The sequence below is a fragment of the Lontra canadensis genome, unplaced genomic scaffold (assembly GCF_010015895.1).
Source record: "Lontra canadensis isolate GAN:19392208 unplaced genomic scaffold, GSC_riverotter_1.0 scaffold131, whole genome shotgun sequence".
Classification (NCBI taxonomy): domain Eukaryota; kingdom Metazoa; phylum Chordata; class Mammalia; order Carnivora; family Mustelidae; genus Lontra; species Lontra canadensis.
The window spans coordinates 1,249,741-1,272,665 of record NW_022631125.1 but is presented as its reverse complement, the minus strand read 5'-3'; the positions used below and the strand labels follow the sequence as shown (position 1 = coordinate 1,272,665).

The 22,925-nt window shown below is 39.1% G+C and overlaps 1 protein-coding gene across 13 annotated transcripts in view; it reads left to right on the top strand.

The window, feature by feature from the left end:
• Window positions 1–22,925, top strand: part of CASK (calcium/calmodulin dependent serine protein kinase) — a 354,889-nt gene that overhangs the window by 143,155 nt on the left and 188,809 nt on the right. The window lies entirely within an intron of this gene.

The following is a 22,925-nucleotide window of genomic DNA, read 5'->3' as shown; positions in this document are numbered from 1 at the left end:
AGGATGGAAAGGAGAACATAGCAGCTTGACAGTAAAGAAAACTGGCTCACTCCCTTCCCCTTAAACAAAGAATCAAGTTAACATCACCAGTGATAAGTCATGTGGATATCAAGTGTCCCCTGAGGTCATGGGAGGAGAAGGACACTTCACCTCTGTGATATCCTTCCCCAAAATCTACAACCCCCATGGCCGCGGCAGGGGGATGGGGGGACGGGGACTTAACGCAGATCAAAATTGAGGGATATTCTACAAAACACCTGGCCAGTGCTCCTTTTTTGGAAGCGGTCAAGGTCATGAAAAACAAGAAAAGACTGCAAAATTGTTAGAGACCAGAGGAGACTAAGGAGACTTAATAACAAAATGCATTGTGCTGTCTGTCTTGCGTGGACTCCCAGAACAAAGTACATTACTCAGCAAACCGAGGTCAAACTACAGTCTGGAGTTCAATCAAGAGCAATGTACCAGTATTACGTCTTAGTTTCAGCAAATATACTATAGTTACCTAAGATGTTAACATTAGGGGAAGTTGGGTGAGAGGCATACAGGAACTCTGTACTATCTTTGCACTTTTTATGTAAATCTGAAATTACTCTAGGGGCCCCTGAGTGGCTCAGTCAGTTAAGCATCTGCCTCTGGCTCAGGTCATGATCCCGGGGTCTGGGGTTGAGCTGTGTCAGGCTCCCTGCTCAGCAGGGAGTCTGCTTCTCCCTCTCCTTCTGCTCTTCCCCTGGCTTGTGCACACGTTCACTTCCTTGCGCGCGCGCTCTCTCTCTCTCTCTCTCTCTCTCTCTCTCTCAAATAAATAAATAAATAAATAAAATCTTTAAAAAAGATTATTGTAAACTAAAAAGTTTTCTTCAGTCAAAACTAAACAAAAACAAAACCACAAGTTTATACCATTATTTCCAGTTTAAGATAATTACAGATTTTTATTAGCCATTTACTAGATATAAGGAATTTTTGGTTTTAACATAACTTTGTTATTGCAACCATTTTACAAAGAGTCCTTACCTTATGGAGATAAGTACTAAACTATTTATGCATGAGGTGATATTAATGTCTGGGATCTGCCTCAGAATCAGGTGAGGGGTGAGTAGTGGGTACTGGTTTTAAAGTATAGGTTAAACAAGATTAGCTAGAAGTTGTCAGGTGCTGGAGCAGGTAATGGGTATATAAGGCTTCATTACTCTACACTCTCTCCTTTTGAAAGTTTTCCAGTTTTTTTAAAAGATTTTATTTATTTATTTGACAGAGAGAGGTCACAAGTAGGCAGAAAGGCAGGCAGAGAGAGAGGAGGAAACAGGCTCCCCACTGAGCAGAGAGCCCCATGCAGGGCTCATCCCAGGACCCTGAGACCATGACCTGAGCTGAGGGCAGAGGCTTTAACCCAACTGAGCCACCCAGGCACCCTCCAGTTTTTTTTAAGTGAGAAAGAAAGTAGTTTTTGCTTTTTAATTTTTTTTAAGATTTTATTTGTTTATTTGACAGAGATTACAAGTAGACTGAGAAGCAGGCAGAGAGAGAGAGAGAGAGAGAGGGAAGCAGGCTCCCTGCTGAGCAGAGAGCCCCATGCGGAACTCGATCCCAGCACCCTGAGATCATGACCTGAGCCGAAGGCAGCGGCTTAACCCACTGAGCCACCCAGGTGCCCTGCTTTTTAATTTTTTATTCATACATCTTTTCTCAGAAGATCTGGGTTCCTTAACACATTAACATACTTACTTGCTTCATCCTATTGATTTAAAGATAAAAGTAAGACTACTGAAGGCAGATTAGGATTTCTTTCTCCTTTTTATCCTTAGGGTGTATCCCACCAGAGATACACAATCACAAGCACTGGGGTTTAAAGTCACTTAAATAACTTCCTGATTATGTGACAAGCTGGATATAGAATTAGGGTTGTTTATATCAGTTTGGTTTTTTTTTAATTGAAGTTTTTATTGAGAGAAGTATAGCTTCATGTGTAGCTGTAAGAATACAGAGAGATCCTTGTAGATGTTGCTCAGTTTCTCCCAACATTAACATTTTGCAAAACTAGTATAATATCACAACCAGGATGTTGACATTGATACATTCTACTGATCTTATTCAGATATCAACATTAGTTTGTTTTTAATTGTAGGAATTGCCTCTTTTTTTTGTCTTGATTTAATTTTGTTTTTAGATTGCAAAAAAGCATGTACATGTTTACAAAGTCAAACTTATTAATAAGGTTCATTCAGAAAGGTCTGGCTTGCATCCCCATCCCCATTGACTTCCTACCTTCAAGAAAATTATTTCTTAAAATTAAAACGAGGCCATTTTGATTAGTTTTATTTATCTCTGAAAATATAAGAAGATACATATATATTACATGTTTTTTTTACTGCCTGCCCTTCTTATACACTTGCATATACACTCTTGTAAACCTTATTTTTAATTTAACAATATGAAGACACGAGGGATCTCCCCATAGCACTATGTAGGCATCTTCATTCCTGTTTATACCTGCTTAATAATCCATTATGGATATAGAATAGTTTGTTAACCCAGTCCCCTACTAATGAACATTTAGATCATTTCCAGTCTTCTTCTGTTATGTTAGTAACCTTGTGCCTACGTCATTTCATACTATTGCTAATGTCAAATTCCTTTTGTAGATGTTGTACTAATTTGCATTCCCACCAGCACTGTATGAGTTAGACCTTAATTTTAAATTGTGATCTAAAGAACTAAACTAATCTCTCAGGTATTTACTAATTAATATGATATTTCATTCTAAAATGGTGCATAAATATCAGCAGAGAGAGTTGTGTAGATAAATTCTGATTTGTTTGGCCCTTATGGGTGTCTGTGGACTTGACCAGAATGATGTTAACTACAATGGATGCTATATCATTGTGACTGGGCCCAAGAAAATTTGTAATACTCAGAAGTAGAGATAAAGTCATTTGCCCTTCCACCAACTGTTGACTTGAGTCAGTAGGCAGTCTCTTTGAATATTAGTATTTTTTTGCTGGACTCTAGAAAGTATTGCTTGTCTTAAAGATATCTTTCATATTTCTTGTGAACATTATTGAGGGCTCAAGAGGTTCCCAAGAAATAGGGGCAAAATCTTGATGGGTCTATTTAAGACATGGCAAGGATTTGGAATTTTAAAATTGTGGATGCCATCACAAGCAAACTTATAGGACCAGACATCTTTTTTAAAGTATTCTTTGGCTACAGTATTGCTGTAGGGTTGGATTTGGATGTGGGGAAAATGAGGAGACCATTACAGTGATCTAACATGAACACTGATGTCTAGGATAGATCAGTGTCAATAGAGATGAAAGAGAGTGAATAGAACCTGAAGATCTTTAGGAATTAGAATAGACAGGATTTGATGATTGAATAAAGGAAGTAGTAAGGAATCAGGAGACAGATTTGAGTCTGGTCCCTGGCTTGAACACCTGTTATATGATGGTGCCTGGAATTAGATGGTGGAGTACATTTTGGACATGCTGAGTTTGAAGTTTCTGTGAGACACCTGAGTGAGGTTGCTTAAAAAAAAAAGTGGAATATGTGGATTAAGAGCCCAGAGAGAGAGATCTGGAGGCTCGGGGATAGTCATTATTTAGTTGGGTTCGGAGAGTACAGAGAGGGAGAAGAAAACAGGACTTGAGAACGGAGGGTGTCCCAAATTTGAAAGGTTGGAGAACAGGAGGAGTAGTTAACAAATGAGACAGAGAAGGAATAGCTGAAGAGATGGAAGGAAGCCCATGACAGCAAGGTATGAGAGAAGCCAGCCAAAGAGACTATATCGAGAAAAATATCGCAGGGAAATGAAGCTTGGACACATCTTAGTTTCATCCTTCACTGAACTCCCTTATTCCTCAGCCAGTGTCCTGCACTCCTGCTAGGCAGAGCTCCCATCCTGGCTCAGTTCTTAGACGTGCTCCCCTATTTGCTATCTCTCCATATCTCTTTGCTCCCATTTGGTATCTCTAGGTGGTAGCTCATCTCCTTAGTGAAGGAGAAAGTGAGTGAAATGTTACAGGACAAGTGGAGAGGTCTCTACTGTTGTCCTAACTCCGCCACCAACTTTATCCATTTAGTAATTTTGTTTCTTAATGCCTACTACTTGTGAGACATAGCTAGAAGCACAGGACAGAGAGGGATAGACATGGAAACAACTACAATGAGAAGGGAGCGAGAGAAGAGGGAAAGGAGAGGGCCTTCATAGAGGAGGAATACTGAGACTTGAAGGATGACAGGAGTTTGCCAAGTGGTAATGGCAAGGGTGAGACCAGACGAAAGTATTAAAGATGTCAAGATACAGAAGCCTCATGAACTTTAAAGAAAGAAAACAGAATGCAACCAGTCCTCATAAGAACTACAAAGACCACAGGAACCAAGGTCACTGCTCCCTTCATTCCTCAGGACTTTGCATCTATTTTACTCTGGAAAGAGCACCTTTCCCTGTTTATTCAAGGGCTTGCAGATAACCTCCAAATAGGCTCCCCAGTACCCAAATCTGCATGACCTTCAAGTCCAAGTTCTTTCTTTCTGTTTCTCTTATTTCATTCCAGGCAGACAGACAGACAATGCAAATGAATGAGTGGGTGAATTTATCTGATTTTTCTCAGTCTCCCTCTTTCCTAGAACCCTGAGTAGCCTAAGTTGTTGACCTGACCCTCTATGGGTAACCTCCTTTTATTTGGTTGGGTTGTTTTTTTTTTTTTTTAAGATTTTATTTTTAAGTAATCTGTACACCCAATGTGAGGCTCGAACTCATGACCCTGAGATCAAGAGTCATGTGCTCTACCAAATGAGCCAGCCAAGTGCCCTGGATAACCTCCTTTTGAATCAAGGATCTATTCCATGTCCCACCAGGGGCAAATAAAAGCCCACTGCTGTTTCCATGCTTGGGCTGGGCTTCTAGGTGAGAGAGCTGAATAGAATATGGAAGGCAAACTGACCATTAGTGGGAAAGGAGGTAAGCATTACAAGCAGGGCAGAGAACACGTGGAATGGCCAGAAATGCATATAGTTTATATTGTTGGGCACTATTAATAATGGTGGGCTCTTACTTTGGAGCAAGGTGCGGGATGAGAGAATGACCACAGATAAGTTCGAGCCTATAATAATAAAACCACCAGTGATGTGACTACAATGCTACAGTCTATACTTTTTGATTATTTCTCACTTCCTCTCAACAACCCACTTAGATTAGGTATCATGCCCATTTTATAGATGAGAAAACTGCAGCTTAGGAAGTGGTGACTTGTTCAAGGTCACAAAGCTGGTATGCTGCAGCCAGGATTCCATCCTAGGCTGGGTTTAACTCTAGTGCCCTCACTCTTACTTGTGCTGATACATCTAGGGCTGTTGTTTTTTTTTTTTTTTTTTTAAGTTTGTTTGTACATTTATTTAAGTCATCTCTACACCCAACATGGGGCTTGAACTCACAACCCTGAGATGAAAAGTCACATGCTTTTCCACCAGAGCCAACCAGGCGCCCCACATCTAGAGCTTTTGATGCCTTGTTAAAGATTTTAATTCATCCATTCGCAAGTATTTATAGAATACGTACAATGTGCCAGACACTGTTCTAGGTGCTGAGGATTTAACAGTAAGTAATTCAAAGTCCATGCCTACATGAAACTTCTATTCTAGTGGAAGAGACACAGTGACAAAGAAATATGCAGTAACGATAGCAAGTAGTGATGAGAGGACTATGAATAACAAGGGCCAGGTCAGGGATAGAAAGTGATGAGGACAGGGTGTTCACAGGAGCCCTTTCTGAGGAGAGGTGATGTTTGACTGGACTTTAAATTTTATTTTGTAGGTGACGGAGACATGAAGTAATTTTACCAAGGCAATAACATAATCAGATTTGTGCATTAGAGAGAGAGAGACCCTTTAGACTTGGTATGAAAAATGTAGTAGAGGGTCCATAAATAATTCCAGGCAAGATGGGATTTGGAGTTCAACTTCCTCATTTGTAATAAGGACCAAGGCCCCTGAGGGAAGGGAACTGGAGTCTGGCTCCCCACGTGAAATTCAGGGGTGGGACAGAGCCCATCAGCCTCAAACAGTGGCTGAGAAAAGCTGTAGCCATCATAGAAGGCTAGGTAGCTAACTAAAGGGGGACAGAGGGAAAAAAACCCAAGGGACCCCCATTTAAGATTAATGTTCAAGTGAAAATTTCAAAGCACACGTGGAAAAACATCCTGAAACAAACCCAACAGATAGGAAATTGGGTCTAAAGGAAATGGAAATAATAGAAGAATCTGAAAGGGACTTCAAAGTCCTCAAAAAGATTAAAGGAAGGCATAACATCCATAGAACAAGAGGATGTTTGTTCTATTTCGTAAATTTTGTAAAATCTTGAAGAGAGCATGTGTGTGCACCGTGTCGTCTGTGCTGGGAATCAGTATGGCTAAGCTGAAAGACCGTATTGAGGAACCAGTATAGAACAAAGCACAGTTCGAGATGATAAGTATGAAAGAGAAGCTAAGACTCATGCAGGCTGTATGGAGAATATCCAGTATACATGAACAGGAATTCTGTAGAACATAGAAGGAATGATGAGAGGAGAGGCCTTACTCAGATTAACAGCCCTAAACTTCCACAAGGTGAAGAAAGACTATTCCCTTCAGATAGAAAGAAGGTTTGGGGAAGAAAATGACTAATCAACTTTTGGACCATCTGAGAGTGTGATGATTGTGGGACACCTGCCGGTAGGTGACCAGTACACAGCTGCCCATAAGAGTAAAGCCCCCAGGAGAAGAAGCTGGGCTAGAGATGGAGTTGAGGAGTTAGTACCATTAGGACAAGGCCCATCTCAACACTTGGCACCTCAGTTTCAACCTACCAGCTTGCAAGAACAAAATGAAATGTGAAAGTACTCTCATAATCAAAGGTCTACAAAGTCTCGAGCATAATATTCATTGTCATAAATCCTATTTATCATCGAGCCCCAGGATTAGAAGTTAAGAGCTCAGGATTCTGGAGCCAGCTTGCTTAGGTTCAAATCCTGCCTCTGCTATTTTCTAACCATATGACCTTGGACAAGTTATATGACATTTGTCTTAAGCCTCAATTTCCTCATCTGCAAAGTAGTACCTGTCTCGTTGTGTTGCTCTGAGGATTAAATAAGTTATTACATGTAAGGCACTTAAAATAGCACTTGGTGTATAGTTAAATGCTCAGTAAATCTTTGCTATTAGCTATTAACATCTCTGCATTTAACAGGAGCCTTCAGGTTCTTATCCCAGAGGGGTGACTAATGTGAACATCCTGGTCTATGAGGATAATAAATTTAGATATCTGTGTCTTCCTGTAATACTGAAAGGTTCCGTCTAGTTAACTGCTGACTTTTATTTGTCCACATGCAGAGTTTTGTTGCTGTTTGCAAATTGGCCGTGATGTTATTTGAACATTCAGGAACTCCCTATTTTTTTTTCTTGTCACGTTTGAAACTTAGAAATAATTCACACGCAGATGGAATCTTCTCGTGAGGGCACGGTAATGGTTCCATTTTTCTTGCTGAGTTGGAGCAATCCAGTCTTGGGAAGATACCCATTCTTATGCCTCTCTTCACTTACATCTATACATCTGTAGTTTTATAAGTACCAACATTAACATTTTCGTTAGCTCAGAACTTGCCTAGAAGAACTATACCAGCTAGTTTGATTTCAGAGTGCAAAGGGCAGTAACATGAAAACAGAAAATCAGTAATTAACCATGTGATTGTTTTAATCTGTGGTCTGGTTATTCAAGATGAGATCATTTTCCAAATTAGCCCCCCTTTCTTATCTCCAAGACCACGCACATCAGAGTCTGGCACGATTATATGCAGTTCTTTAGATGTTCTGTGAGGCTGAAAGAGAGGACGAGTCAGAAGAATGGTGAAAGAATGACCCTGGATCTTTGAATTCCACAAAAGGCCAGAAGGAACAGACTGTGAGCTTCCTGTCTCCATCTTTGGAAGGTGTGCTGCCTCTTCTAGGCTTGCAGCTTTCCTGTTCAGCGGACAGAGTCTGCACGGAGGACCCTGCCTCTGGAGGAAGACAAGGCTTTGAGGAGCAGGAGAGAGAACTGGATTTTTAGAGAGAGAGGCCAAAAGAAGAACTAGAAAGACTTCAGGAAGACTCATAGATACTCACCCACGCGAGAGTTACAGGAACTTATGCAGGACCGAGAGTAAAGTGATATGATGATGATGACTGATTTGGTGTAGAGTGGCACGCATACTGTCCCAGCTCTTGCTTGCAAAAAGAAGTTAGGACTAGATCAAAGTCTAAGAAACTTTTAAAAAGAGCAAAACATGTTTCAACAATCCAAACTAATATATCCAGCAGATAAAAAATTACATGTAAGGTATCTGCAGCAGTAACTATTTTTTTTAGAATTAATGAAGTTAAAGGATTTGTTGGAGGGGAGAGGGTATGGTAGAAAAGAGTGGTCAAGGACCTCTTGACCTTTGGACACTTTGCCCTATGCAGACATGACTGGGGCCACACAGTAACCAATGTCTTAGGTGAACTCTGTAGGCCTCGAGTTGACAACACAGTGGTAGCTTGAAAAGCTAGTTCCCACCTAGCACCGTGAAACCCTGTCTCCTGGTCAATTGAAAAGAAAGCACAGGAGGATTCCCTTCACGTGTAATTTGCAGTAATTAAAAAAGCCTCTTAAAGTGATAGCCTGTCATTATGCTTTCAACGATGCGTGTATGTCCATGTTAGGGGAAGGGAGGAGTGTAACCACCTGCCTCAAAAAGGGGAACAGAGAACATGGAGTTAATACAGGGGGCCAAGAATCAAGAAGCTGAGATTCTGGGCCCAACTGCCATTAGTTACTGACCTAAAGCAAGTCTTTTCATTAAACTTTCAGTTCTAAAACCCCCTAATGTGACTCATCATGATTCTGTCTGGAGGCCCCTTCCCCTCCTTTTTTTTTTCTCTTCTTTCAGAGCCTTAACTGGAAGAGAAAGCATGTGTGTGTGTATGTCCTCACGTGAAGGAGATAACAAATGAATGAATGAATGAATGAATGACTGTATGTATGTTGGTGGTTGGGGAGGTAGGTGTTTAGCTGTGAAGATTAGTGAGAACACCGAGGGCTAACAGCAAAGTTCCTCCTTAGTAAACAGAACAGGGGTTGTTCCCAACTGTCTGCCTGCCTTTTCTGGGAATTTCAGAAAACCATACAGAGAGACATGTTAACATAAACAACTAATCCAGACATCTGCTGCTTCTCCTATCTTAAGAGCATTTGCCCTCTCTTGTAGGTGGAGTTTCTTTATCCACTAGGAGGCACCATTGTCAAGCAACATTGAGTAGGGGTCAGGAGATCTTTGTTGGTCCTTTAAACAATTGGATAGGAGAAAAAGGTCTGGCAAAAAGAAAAGAGTGGTAAATTTAGGACCCTGGAAATGGTGACAAATCAACCTTTGATATCTAGACAGGCATTAAAACAGCACTGTTTCTAAAATTTGATGAACAGTATCCTAGACTGCATTTTAATTTTAGAAGTAGCAAATTTTTTCAAGCCAGTCTGTTTTTAAAGAATCAAAATTCTGTGGGATATCAAGAGACCTTAGAGATTACAAACCAAAGCCTTTCATTTTATTGAGGAGTCATTGTCAACCCAGAAAGGTTAAGTGGCATGATCGAGGTCCCCTGAACAGTTAAAGGTAGGCTTGCAAACAGAACCCATAAGTAGGGGACATTTCTCATTGTTTTTGGCTGTCCAGCATCTGAACCCTCTTCCAGTATTTGAAGAATCACCCACCTTAAGAGTCTTGATGGGGACAGAGCCCACCTTCTTCTGTAGAAGCTAATAATGCCAGATACTTGCTCTTCTCGGCATTTAAGATATGGGCATATAACATCAGTTTCATGAGTCAGACACAACCACCCAGGATGTAATAGCTAGTGACAAAAAGAACAGGGACCATGTGGCACTCTCAGGTGACAGCAGGGATGATTACTGGGCCAGTCATAGCAGTGACAGTCGGGATGGCTTCCAACATCTGCCATTAATGGGGCCAGCAGTGCAAGCTCTTGCAGCTGGTGCAGATCAGCTGCCACGGTGCCTTCATCAGATCCGTTCAGGGCTTTGTGTCTGACTGCATAGCACAGTCTCGGTGTGACAGGCCTCCCTACCACTCTGGTCCCATTATTCAACTCCTGTGCTGCTTAAATCAGCCACAGTTGGTTTCTGTTTCTTGTAACTCAGAGCCTTAACCAACCCAGCATTAAGATACCCAAATCAGTGGAGAAGTGACAGAACATGAGCCCACTGTCAGGGGAGTCTGTGGTCTCTGAAATCTCTGCTTAAACTGACAGCTCTTGTACCTTGGGATATCAGCCCCAGCAAAAGGAGGCTGTAAGGTGAGACATGGAGCTGGGAGTAGCAAAAAGCGTACCAAGGGCCAGATACCCCAAAATGCCATGTTGTTCGTGGCGAGGAATTCTGAGGAACCCAAGAATTCCTACTAGAACCTAACCGTCCAGGTCCTTAATGAATCTGTATTTGTCAGAGTCGAAAGTTAGAACATATTTAGCATTTAGTAAGTTTGTCCTATAACTCTTGACTGTTTTGGTGTATGGAGCCATGGGCTCCCACTTGTACACCTGCCTCAGGCCCTGTGAGTGTTAGGGGTGAGGCTAGGCAGAGGGAGGCCACTTGTGACGTGAGGGTCGAAACAGCTTAGAAGCAGTACCCACCTGGTCCCCAGCAAAGTCGCAGGGTGGCGGGATTGGTTCGATGTGCTGTGCCTTCCCTCTCGGTGACCTTTCCCTTCCTTGGCTCTGTCTCCTAGTGTCTCCTCACCTTAGCACGGTCATTCCCTCAGGGAGTGATGAGGAATCCCCTTCAGACCTTAGCTAATCTGGGAGTCGTCTTCTTAGGTGCTGCTCAACTTTCAGGGCCACAAAACTACCATAAGGCACACCCGCCAGGGGCTCCACCTAGAATGCTCCAGGCCAGGGAAACACCAGCCATACCTCTCCAGCAGGACAGACGCTCCTGTGCAGGAAATATATCAGGGAAAAGGACGATTTGTATTTAAATAGTATTGAGAAAAACTAATTAGCAATTCAGAAGTCGATTTAGATTCGACCCCCTCTCCAAGAAAGAAAACCACAGACAGAACAGTTTATATAAACAAATCAAATCATAGGAAAGCTAGCAAAAAAATAAATTTAACAGATCTTTGGAGAGCTTTTACAACTTCAAAGAACTGGGATTCACAAAGGAAAACATGAACATATTTAAAATTGAAAAAACCTGGAAAATTAATTTACTTTCATATTGACTTAAAAGGGTTCCATTTTACTAAACATCGATAAGAACTCACCATGATGAAAGGGACGATATTAAGCTTCATGTACAAATGGGCAAGGACAGAAATGGTCAGTTCCCACCAGAAGAAATATACTTGGTACATAGATGTATGGGATATGCTCAGTCATTTTAATGCCTTTCATAATATATCAACATTTGCTTTATTCAGCAATTCTTATTACAGTGAACATCCCCTTTCCCCATTGAGAAAATGAAGGTCTCTATCTACTTATATAACACAGTTAACAACCCTGTGTCAGTATCTTCTTGGGGCCCTGGTCAAGTTCATACTGCAGGAAACTGATTGTATACAGTTTATCGTAGTGGTGAGAGGGGAAAGCTCAGCTGAGCTCAAATTATAGTCCCTTAAATATTCCCACAATCTACTCCAAACCCGCCTAACATGCTGACTCATTTCCTCGTGCTCCAGGCCTCATTGTTGTTCACTTGTCAGAAGAAATGGCTTGAGTGGCTCTGCCCTCTTAATTACCTTGTAGTCCCCACCCTCTCGCTCCCATTCTCCTCTTCTTCCTCCGAGTCATCTTTGGGACCCATCTCAGAGGCTGCTTGCTCCCTGTCTGTATCCCTCAAAGATCTACCCTTCCACCCTTCCCTTCCTTTGAAACTCTAATATGCACTGTTGTGACTAACTCCTTCCCCAAAATGGAGTAGTTCAGAGTAAGGAAAGGGTAAAGAAAGGTCAAGTGTGCATGCCTCTTTCTTTCAGAAAATAATTTACCACCAATAAATATTTGTAAATATTTATCAATATGTGTGATGTTACACTCACCACAAAAGACCTGTTGATGCCCTCAAGTTGTTCATAGTACAGCTGGGCAGACCACACAGGTGTCTATCCATGAAAGAAATAATAACCAATAGTATAGGTCTAAAGGACCATAGAGAGGCAGAGATTCTTGGGTCCCTAGGAGATCAGTGGAGGAAACCGTTGGGAGCTGGAACAGGTAGACATGTATGCTTGTGCAACGTTGGCTAAGGGTGTCTGTGTCACTGTAGGAGAGAGACGGGTGGAGAAGTGGAAAGAGGTCATCCTTAGCAGAGGCATAAAGAAAGCAAAGGGATCGGGAAAAGGTGGTGGTTACAGGACATTTGTGAAGACATCAAGATGGTACGACAAGCAAAGCCCCAAATTAGAAGAAAATAAAGGAGAACTAAAGTTTTTTTTTTCTAATCAATAGAGATTGATTTGTATATGCCAGGATTCAAGAATTTATTGCCAAACTTATTAAGTATGGAGAATTCATTTAAACCATATTGATAGCACAGCATCGATACATGTATCATCGGGAACAGTGGGGATGGGGGCTCTGCATTTTGAAGATGTCCCTAGGTGATTCTGGAGCATGGGGCCCTCATAACAGGCATGAAAATGGCCTCCCTTGTACTGTGACTTTACTACTTAGCTGTAATCCCTTTTTTTCCCATTAAGTAACTCAGAGCCTTGAGCAGAAGTTTGAAGCTTCCCTCTTTGTAACCTGAACATTTTTGCAGGGACGATTCATGGATTCTAGTGCCAAACTACCTGAATTTGAATCCTGGCTCTGCCACTTACTAGCTGTATGGTTTCCTGGGCAAGTCACTTAAACTTTGCTGTTTCTCAGTTTTCTCATAAGTAAAGTAGGAGTAGTAATAACATCTATCTCAGACACTTCTCATAACCATTAAATAGATTCAGGCATGTAAAGCTCTTAAAAAATGCCTGTCACATAGTAAGCACTCAGTAAATGCTAGCTTTATTTATTACAACAAAATAAGATTATTTCTGTTTTTTAACCATATGTAGAGGAAATCATACAGTTTGTGTTCTGCTTTGTCTGCTTCGATCACTCAGTATTCTATCTTTTGGATTCAGCCAAATTACTTTGTGTACCTGTAGTTAATTTCTTTTCATTGCTGTGTAGTATTCTGTTTTATGAATATACCAATGCTTCCTACCACTAATGGACTTTTGGGTCGTTGACACTTGGTGCCCGTTGTGAACAGTGCTATTGATTCTTTATTAACCAATAAAGAATAATTCAGGTTTCCTAATTATTTTTCTGTTCACTTTGATAAGTTTTATTTTTCTGGGAAATTTGTCAGTTTCATATGAATTTTCAAATCCGTGGCACAAAATTTCAGTGTCATCTTTTTAACTCTGCAGGATTTGAAATATCTCCTTTTTCATTCTTAATATTGGTGGCTATATGTGTCTTCTCTTTCTTTTTTTGAAATCAGTCTTGCCAAAGATTGATCATTTCATAGGGAGCTTTTAGCTTTTACTAATTCCTCTAATATGTTTGTTTTCCATTTCATTAATTTCTATTCTTATTTCCTTCTAATTTGAGTTTAATTTGATGATCTTTATATAGCTTATGCAGATGGAGGCTGGGCTCATAAATTTTCAGGCTTCTTTCCTAATACATGCATTTACAGCAGTAAATTTCCTTCTGATCACTACTTTACCTACATTATGTTTATTTTTGTTATTCAGCTTAAGATATTTACTTATTTTCTAATAATTTACCCTGAGATCTGTATAATAAAGGTATATTGTTCAACTTCCAATGTTGGGGACTTTCCAGTTCAGTTTCATTAATCTTTTCAAAGAACCTATGTTTTGCTTTTTCCTTGCTTTATATTGTTTATTTTTCTTTATTAATTTCTTTTTTTTCATTAATTTCTGCTCATTATTATTTCCTTCTACTGTCACTGGATTTACTTTACTGTTCTTTTAAAACAATTATCCTGATAAAATGTCACTTTAGCTTTCTTATTTTCTAATATTGTACATTAGTATTTGTAATATTTGTTATAATTCAGTAATTTAAAGTTTAAAAACATACTGTTTTAGCTGCATTCTTGAGGGATATTTTGCATTTTTTTTTTAATTTAGAGCTGTTTTTAGTATGACAAAAGTGGTAAGACCTGTTCTTTTTTTCTTTTAAGTAAAGGATAAAACAAAAAAATTTTTCAATATGTACCCACTCTTACACCCTGTTGATATCCAGAAATTTCTCAGTGCATCTGCATGCATATATTATATGCATACATATATGTGTTTATACATCTTAATATATTGTGACCATCTTTCTACATCAATAAATACATTTCTACAGCATCATTTTAATTGTAGCATAATATTCTACCCTGTGGACTTACCACAATTTAACAATTCTACTATTGTTAGACATTTATTCAGATTGTTTCACACTTCTCTCTATTAAAGATAGCTATCATAAGCCCCTGGCATTAAAACTTGGCAAATATCCCTGATTGTTTCCCTTGAAATGAAATTATTGGGTCAACGGACATGGTCATTTTTAAGGGTTTTGTCAAGCACCATAAAATTGCTGGGCAGAAAGGTTGTATTGATGTATTTTTCCATCAACAATGGACTACATGGTTCAAGAAAAGTTTCTCCAATGCCAGGTCGTGTGTGTGTATGTGTCCTACTGGAAGATTGGAACTGTGCCCCACCTCCTCATCCCTATTTCTATATTTGTGGGTCTAATGATGGCAGCATGCTAATCTTGAAATATAATGCCCCAATCCTGTACCATTTTTAGATATACTTTTATCATTATTGTTAGAAATATTTTATAATTTTTAATTTGATTTCTCTTCTGATTCATAGGTTATATAGCATGTACTTCTCAATTTCCAAGCAATCATTTGGGGGATTTCCTAGTTACTATGTTAATTTATTTCTAACATAACTCATTGTGATTAGAGTTCATACACTGAGTGCTTACAAGCCTTAACATTTCATTGGCTCTCGAAAAGCACTTGTGTGCTATCTCAAATTGTAAGCTGATCTAGAGTTCGTGCATATGTAGCATCATTTCTACTTGAAAGAATGACTAACAGACAAGCCATGGTTACTCAAACTTGGGTATGTAGCATACATTTAATAAAAAATGAAGTGAGCCTGCTGCTTCAAGGGAAACCACTCACAGTAGTGTCACCAATGATGAAATACAAATTTTCAAGTGAAAATTATAATTTTGGAAAAGTTGTACCTGCTACCATGAGCTTAACAGCTTCCCAGGACTTAATGTTTCTAATGTAATCAATGATGACGCAAATGAATATGGATTTTTTATACCATGTAATGAAATGTGTCAGTGTTTAGTAAATCTGCATAACTCAGTGGACCAGTATTTTTCAGTTGACTAATGTGTGATGTTACAAAGTCATGCACCTGTAAAGGAAAGATCCATTCAAAGAACAAGACTGAACAATGGATTATAATGTGACACAGTACCAAAAAATTCATTGACATGGTTTCAGAATCCACGTTGCCATTTACCTTTAAGAAACTACCACTTTTGGGGGGTGCCTGGGTGGTTCAGTCAGTTAAACATCTGCCTTCAGCTCAGGTCATGATGCCAGGTCCCTGGGATCACCCTGCATCAGGCTAAGCAGAAGCCTGCTTCTCCGTCTACATATGCCTCTCCCTGCACTCCCCACAGCCACCACTCGTGGACGTGTGTGCACATGCTTGCTTGCTCGCTCTCTCTCAAATAAACATATCTTTAAAAAAAAAAGAAAGAAACTACCACTTTTTGAGTCTTTTGTACAGTATCAAAGAAGAATATTCTCACATATCTGCAAGGGCTATTAAAATATACCCCCTTCTTCCAATTATATTATCTGTGTGAGGCCAGATTTTCTTCCAATAACATTGTAACAGATTGAATATAGAAGCAGATACAAGAATCTAGTTGTCTTCTATTAAATGAGAAGTCAAAAACGATTTGCAAAATATCCAACAGTTCCTCTCTTCTCACTAAATTTGTTTTGTTTTATAATAGACACTTACTTTTCATGAAAAAAATATTATTTCTGTTAACATGTGATGGGTTTACTGTTACTTTAAAATAAATGTTTTTTTACATTTCTGGATTTTAATTTTAAATGTGGCAAATGTTAATAGACAAAACCTACATAAACACAATCCATTTGGGGTTCTCCTATAATCTTTAAGTACAAAAGAGCCCTGACATCAAAAAGTTAGAGAACTTAGTGGTTGTCCTAGAAATTACAGTATGCTTCCTGACCTATATGTTATTGTTGTCAAGTATTTTTATTTAAGATCAGTCTCCCTCTCTCTCTCTCTGTCTCTCTGTCTCTCAGAATAGTTATTGTTGTTATATGGTCTCTCTGTCCAGAGAGAGAATGAGAAAACTGTTGTTTTGTATAATCATTGTTCATTTAGATTCACTTACATAGTTACTACATTTTATGTTTTTCATGCCTCACTGCATCTCTGAGTTTTCATTGGCCTTCATTTTTCCTTCTACCTGAGGAATATTCTTTTGTATTTCCTTTAGGGATAGGTATGCTGCTGGCAAATTCTCTTGGTTTCTTTGCTTATCTGAAAGAATTTTTTCACCGTTATTCTTTAGGATTTTTTGTTTTTGTTTTTGTTTTGTAAAAAGAGAATTTTATTAGGTTGGCAGCTAATTTGACTTAAGATCCCTTTTGACTGTTGCCGTTGAGAACTCAGCCGTCAGTCTAATAGTCCGTCCGTCCTTTTCACTGCTTTTGAGCTTTTCTATTTTTCTCTGGTTTCCTGCAGTTTTCACAGATATGTGACTAACTATAAATTTCTTTACTGCTTGGTGTTTTTTGAGATCTTTTATCATTTCTGGCTTATTATCAGACATTATATTTTCCGTATTGCTTCTGCTCCATTTTCTTTTAACTTTTTTAATGTATTTATCTGTTTATCTACCTATTAGTAATCTCTGTACCCATTGTGGGGCTCGAACTCACAACCTCAAGATCAAGAGTCTCATGCACCACCAAATAAGTCAGCCGGGCGCCCACCCTTCTTTTCACTTTTGAAACTTCAATAAAAATAGATGCTGACCTCACTGTAATCCTTTCTTATCCTCACTTTCATATTCTCCATGTTTTGTCTCTCCATGCTTCAATCTGGCTGCATCTTCTGGTTCACTAATTTTTCTCTTCAGCTAACCTAATCTGCTTAAGTTCTTAATTTTGCCATTAGATTGTTTCATTCAGAAATTCCTATTTGCTTTTTCAAATCTATGGTGTCACTTTTTTTTTTAATAATGTGTTGATCCTCACTGAAGTTTTTAAGTGGAGCTTTTCACTTCATGGTAGACACTGGGATTTTTCTATGCTACTAGTAAGCCATACCAGAATGTATTCTGTACCCCGCTTTTAAAAAAATACACCTCTTTATCACCCCAGCCCAGAGTGTAGGGTGTTTTATCATGTCCTTAGCCTTTGGCAGGCTCCTCTGGGGTAAGCCAAAAGATTAGCTCTGTCTCACCTCTCGGATCACCCTAGCGCAAAGGCAGCTGGATCCTGTGAGTCTGATATCTCACCCTCCCAGAGTCAGGACCCACCCTGTCAGTCTGCCTCCCCGCCTTCTTCAGAGTTCCCCAAATATTCACCCTGCCCCTTTCGTGGCAGCCTCCTTTTTCTTGGCCCACTACCTAGCCCAAGGAGAGACACAGCTCTTGCTCACCTCTTTGAGCTTAGAACATTTCCCCATCCTCACTAGATCGTTTTTCACTCACTATACTGTTAACTCTTAAAGATTTAAAAAAATTTTTTTTAATTTCACCCAGTTCTGTAGTTGTTTTTGTCACCTTCAGAGGAAATGCTGGTCAGAGAAATTCAGATTTGGTCTGGCCTTTACAGTGTTCCTCAAAGAATAGTTTGCAGATGAGTTCCAACCTACCAACTGTTACCAGTCTATAATGAGGTAAGGACAGAAATTGAGAGTAAACATTTAGAAGATGTTAGAGTGATTTGACATAGCTTTGAAATCATAGCATATGATCTAGTATTTTATAAAAGTACCAATTTATAAATACCTGAGGGGGAAATACTGGTCCTTCACCATAGTTAAGTTGAGAAGCATTTCTTCATACAATCAAGTGTGAGTGTCCGTGCTACAAGCCCCCTTTTTCTGCTTTTACAGAAAATACGTTGTAGAAGAGAGTTAAATTAATTTGATTAAGTTGAATTAAACTGACCAACCTGAGGCTAACAAGAGCAAACACTTATTTTGTCTGTACACAGCAGGACCAGTGGGGTGAGGGGGCAGCCTCACAGGAAAAAAGTGAAAACCACAAAGAGGGAGTTAGATCCAGACACTTATATACCGTTTTAACAAAGAATAATAAAGTATGAAGCGACTAGACAAGGGAAGAGGTGGGGAGTTTGGGTGTCTCAGGTTGGAGGTAAGTGGTGGGAAGGGGACTAAGAAATGTGTAGTGAATAAGATTTGTTTAGTAAAATTTGTCATACAGATGAGAGTAGTTGTCTTCCTAGTACATGAGAGGGGGAACACCTTTGCAAAGGGAAATTTCAACCCTATTTTTAGGCAGAATGGAGAACAGGAGAGAGTTCTTCCTGTTGCTCCTGTTCTTCCTGCTGTTTTTCAATTGCCTTCAGCTCAAAATCATCCTATGCCAAAGTGGCATATTTTGGGGTGGCATATTCTAATCCCTTCCACATACGACCACCCATACATTTTGCCTCTAGACCTGTGATCTGTTTTATTGGGCATATCTGTTTGGATATTTTTTTAATTATATAAGTAAAACATGTTTTATTCTAAAATTTTGAAAATTCAGACAGATGAAAGGAAGGGAAAGCTAAGATCATTCATGATCTCACCACTTTTTACAAGTCAGAGTAAACCTCCTATGGTTTTTCTCTGTGTATAGGATAGAAGCATTCCCCCATACCCTTCTAAAGCAAGGTTTCTTCTCCCTCTTATTTTACTCCCTCGGAATGGAACCAAGCGAGGAAATTTAGAACGCACTTTTTGAAGCTTGGCAGCCCTAGAAACACCTTAAGATGGGAAGCAAAGAGAAAAGCAATAAAAGAAACCTTACACTTGTTTTTAGAAGTATTATCAAATAAAGATTACCAAAGATTTGAGGCATCAAACTTTTTTTTTTAAGATTTTATTTATTTATTTGACAGAGATCACAAGTAGGCAGAGAGGCAGGCAGAGAGAGAGAGAGAGGAGGAAGCAGGCTCCCTGCCGAGCAGAGAGCCCGATGCGGAGCTCGATCCCAGGACCCCAAGATCATGACCTGAGCTGAAGGCAGAGGCTTTAAACCACTGAGCCACCCAGGTGCCCCGAGGCATCAAACTTTTTGTTCAAAGTTGTTATATGTAGATTATATTATGAATACATATATTTTAAATTTCAGTGATGAGTAAAATGTGTAAATAATATTTTTGGCTTCTCCATATCTCATAAAATTTAAAAATTAATGAATTGCCTCTTTTACTTTAATATCAGTGATACAAATAACTAATCAAACAGCTTTAATAGAAGATTACTTTCACAGTGATGACTGACTTTCAGACTAACTCCTCAAAGAAGGTGCCTGCATTTTTAAAAATTACATAGGTGATTTTGTTTGGTACCCCTGGTTATGGACTATTGTATTTAAAAAAGTACAGTGGCAAAATGATCCCATTTATAAGAGCAACTGAAAGTATCCTATGGGAAAAATCCCAATAATCGATATTTGGAGCCAGTATGAAGAAAACCTTAAAATTGCAACTTAGAGACATGAAAGGAAGTATCATGTTTGTAGATGAGAATATGAGAAAAATGTTAATTTCTACAAGTTTATAAATATAATACTGTCTCCACCAAAATATTAAAAATGTTTAGCATTTGACAAACTGATTTTAAAATTCAGCACGGAGAAAATAATTCAGAAGAAAATATTGACAAAGAATAATAATGAAATGACTTATTTTTCCAAATATTAAAATATGCTATTATAGGAGTGCCTGACAGGTTCAGTCAGTAGAACATGTGACTCTTGATCTCAGGGTCATGTGTTCAAGCCCCATGTTGGGTATGGAGCTTACCTTTAAAAATTAAAATAAAAAACACAGTATTAAAAATGGTGTGGTTACTGGATACAAGAATAGATGGGTCAGTAGGAAAGAGTAGAAACCTGAAAATACATGTGTCTGTACATGTGTAGAGACTATCATTTCAAAGAGCAGTATTTCAGAAATGTCAAGAAAGAAATGGGCTGATCCATGCTGGTAGTTACATTACAGGGCAGTAAATAATTCCCAGTTTTCTCTCACTGACTGGTTCCCTCTTTAAGTATTAGCCTCTCACCACTTGACTATCTTCTACCCCTAAGATTCCTTTTTCCCCCTCTTTTAGGTCCCTCCAAAAAAATCTTCCTCTAGCTTTCAGGAGAGCTCCCAGGCTCTTACTGCTTGGTGATGCAATCAGTTGTACTCTCCTTTGCCTAACCCTTCTCTCATCTGAGCTGAACAGTGCTCGTCCTCACATTCCACAGTTAAAAAGGAGACCGTCCAAACAAAAACTGTAATTCCGTCATTGTCAGGGGTCTTTTAGTGCTCCTAGGTCAAACAACCAGCTTAAACCGCAGCCTGCTTTAAAAATAGTATTTTTTTTCCTCCTCCCAATACAAAGAATTGAAAAGTATTCACCGTCTAGCAATCAAGGAAATGCAAACTAAAGCAACTGTGACTTTTTCACCCTCCTATCTGATTGGCAAGATTCAAAAGGAATAGTCCTCCTAGTGGACGTGAGGTGGAGAGGAAAGGATACTTTCACAATTAGTAGGAGCAGGTACACTGTGTTAACTTTTTGCCAGGAATGTGTCAGAAGTGTTATTGTATGTGCCCCTTGACCTATAGGACAAGTACAACTCTGCTTATAGGACTTCTACTCTAACAGGTGATCACGATTGTTCACAAGATGTGTGACCATGTTCATTCAGGGTTTATTTCTGATGGTGGAAAATGGTCACTACCCTACTTCAGAGTAGACTAGACCATCACAAAGATCATTTTATGCATTGACATTGGAAAATGTTCATGTGCTGTGAATTGGAAACCAGGCAAGTGTTGTAAAGCTTTGTATAAATGTGAAAGTGTTTGCACTGACCTAAAACCACACCAAGTTTTAAATAATGTAGTCAGGGCACCTGGGTGGCTCAGTGGGTTAAGCCTCTGCCTTCAGCTCAGGTCATGATCCCAGGGTCCTGGGATCGAGCCCCGCATTGGGCTCTCTGCTTGGCAGGGAGCCTGCTTCCCCCTCCCTCTCTGCCTACTTGTGATCTGTCTCTGTCAAATAAATAAAATCTTTTTTAAAAATAAATAATAAAAATTTTAAAATAAATAATATAGTCAATTACTCATGACTATTTACTGTGTGCTCAGTCTTCTGCTGGGTATCGGGTGGGAGTATTTTGAAGGTATAAAACATACTCGTTCTTTAGGGCTACCCTATTGTTGCACTGTTGAGCTTGCATATGTGCATTTGCTCCTTGCACACCTAGCAGGTGTAGCTGTAGACAACGGGAAGAGCATTGAATATAGATACAGATTTGAATCCTGTCCCTGTCACATACTTGTTTACTTAGATTATTTGAGAATGAAAAGGATGCTGATGTCATGGGGTGACTGAGAATGGAGATATAACAAGGAGTGTTTCCCATGATACTTGGTAAATAATATTATTAGTGATTATTTGTTATTAATGCCTAATTAGTAATTATTAGTAATAGTAATGAATAGTTTCTCTACTTTCCCTTCTAGAAGTCTCTGTATCTTCAGTGTAATACCTGTAGCAGATCTATTGCAGTCTTAGCTCCTGAATAAGTGAATGGGTGAAATACTGCATTTGAAAACATTTCATAAGCCTGAAAGCATTATAAAGATATTGGCCCACTATTAATATTTGAATAATTTCATTAATAGATATGATCTGGCAAAGTCTCATATATATATGTATTGAAAAATGCTAAGTGTATGTAAGTGCCAAATACAATGATATGGACATATAGGGTTGTTAGAGAATTTAAGCAAATGAAAGCCTTTATGTGGCTGGTAATCCACTGAGGGGGCTTTCTGGGAAGGGTGGGATTGGAATGGGACCTTGGATTGACGTAGGTTTTGAATATGAGGAGCAATACGTGCAGAAGCATGTGAGAAAAAAGAAAACTGTATGTTCAGGGGATAGTAATAACATTAGCCTGCCTAGAGAGCGAGGTATCCTTGAAGAGCCATTAGATAGGATAGGTAGAAGAGGCAAGGTGTGGCCGACACAAGAGGCCTTACTGATCTGCTGAGAAATAAAAAAGACCCACGTTTAAGTTTGTGGCAAAATAGTACCATTCCGTCACCAACACATCAGTGTGTTAGAATATGTTGGTAGCAGTTGACTTTGGTAATGGAAGAGTAAGCAAAAATAAATTATGAATTAGCTACTTTTTTCCTTCTATGGTATACAGCCTGAGTTCCCATTTAGTGGTGATAAGTATAGTGAAATATTTTAGAATCCTTGTGGATTCTTAAAATATTGCAAGACATGACTAGGTACCGATAATTTTGGAACTTGACTCAAAAATGTGCCCACAACCCCCAGCATTGCCATTTTCTGAGACTTTTTGTTGCGATAACTTAAAGGAAACTTAGGGTGAATTTTTGACACCTTATGTTATTTGATGCTACCATTTTCTTGTTCTTTATGTTTTTCCATGTAGATTTTCAGTGTTAAGATGGTTATAATATCCTTTATAATTTGTCTCTTTTTCATTGAAAAA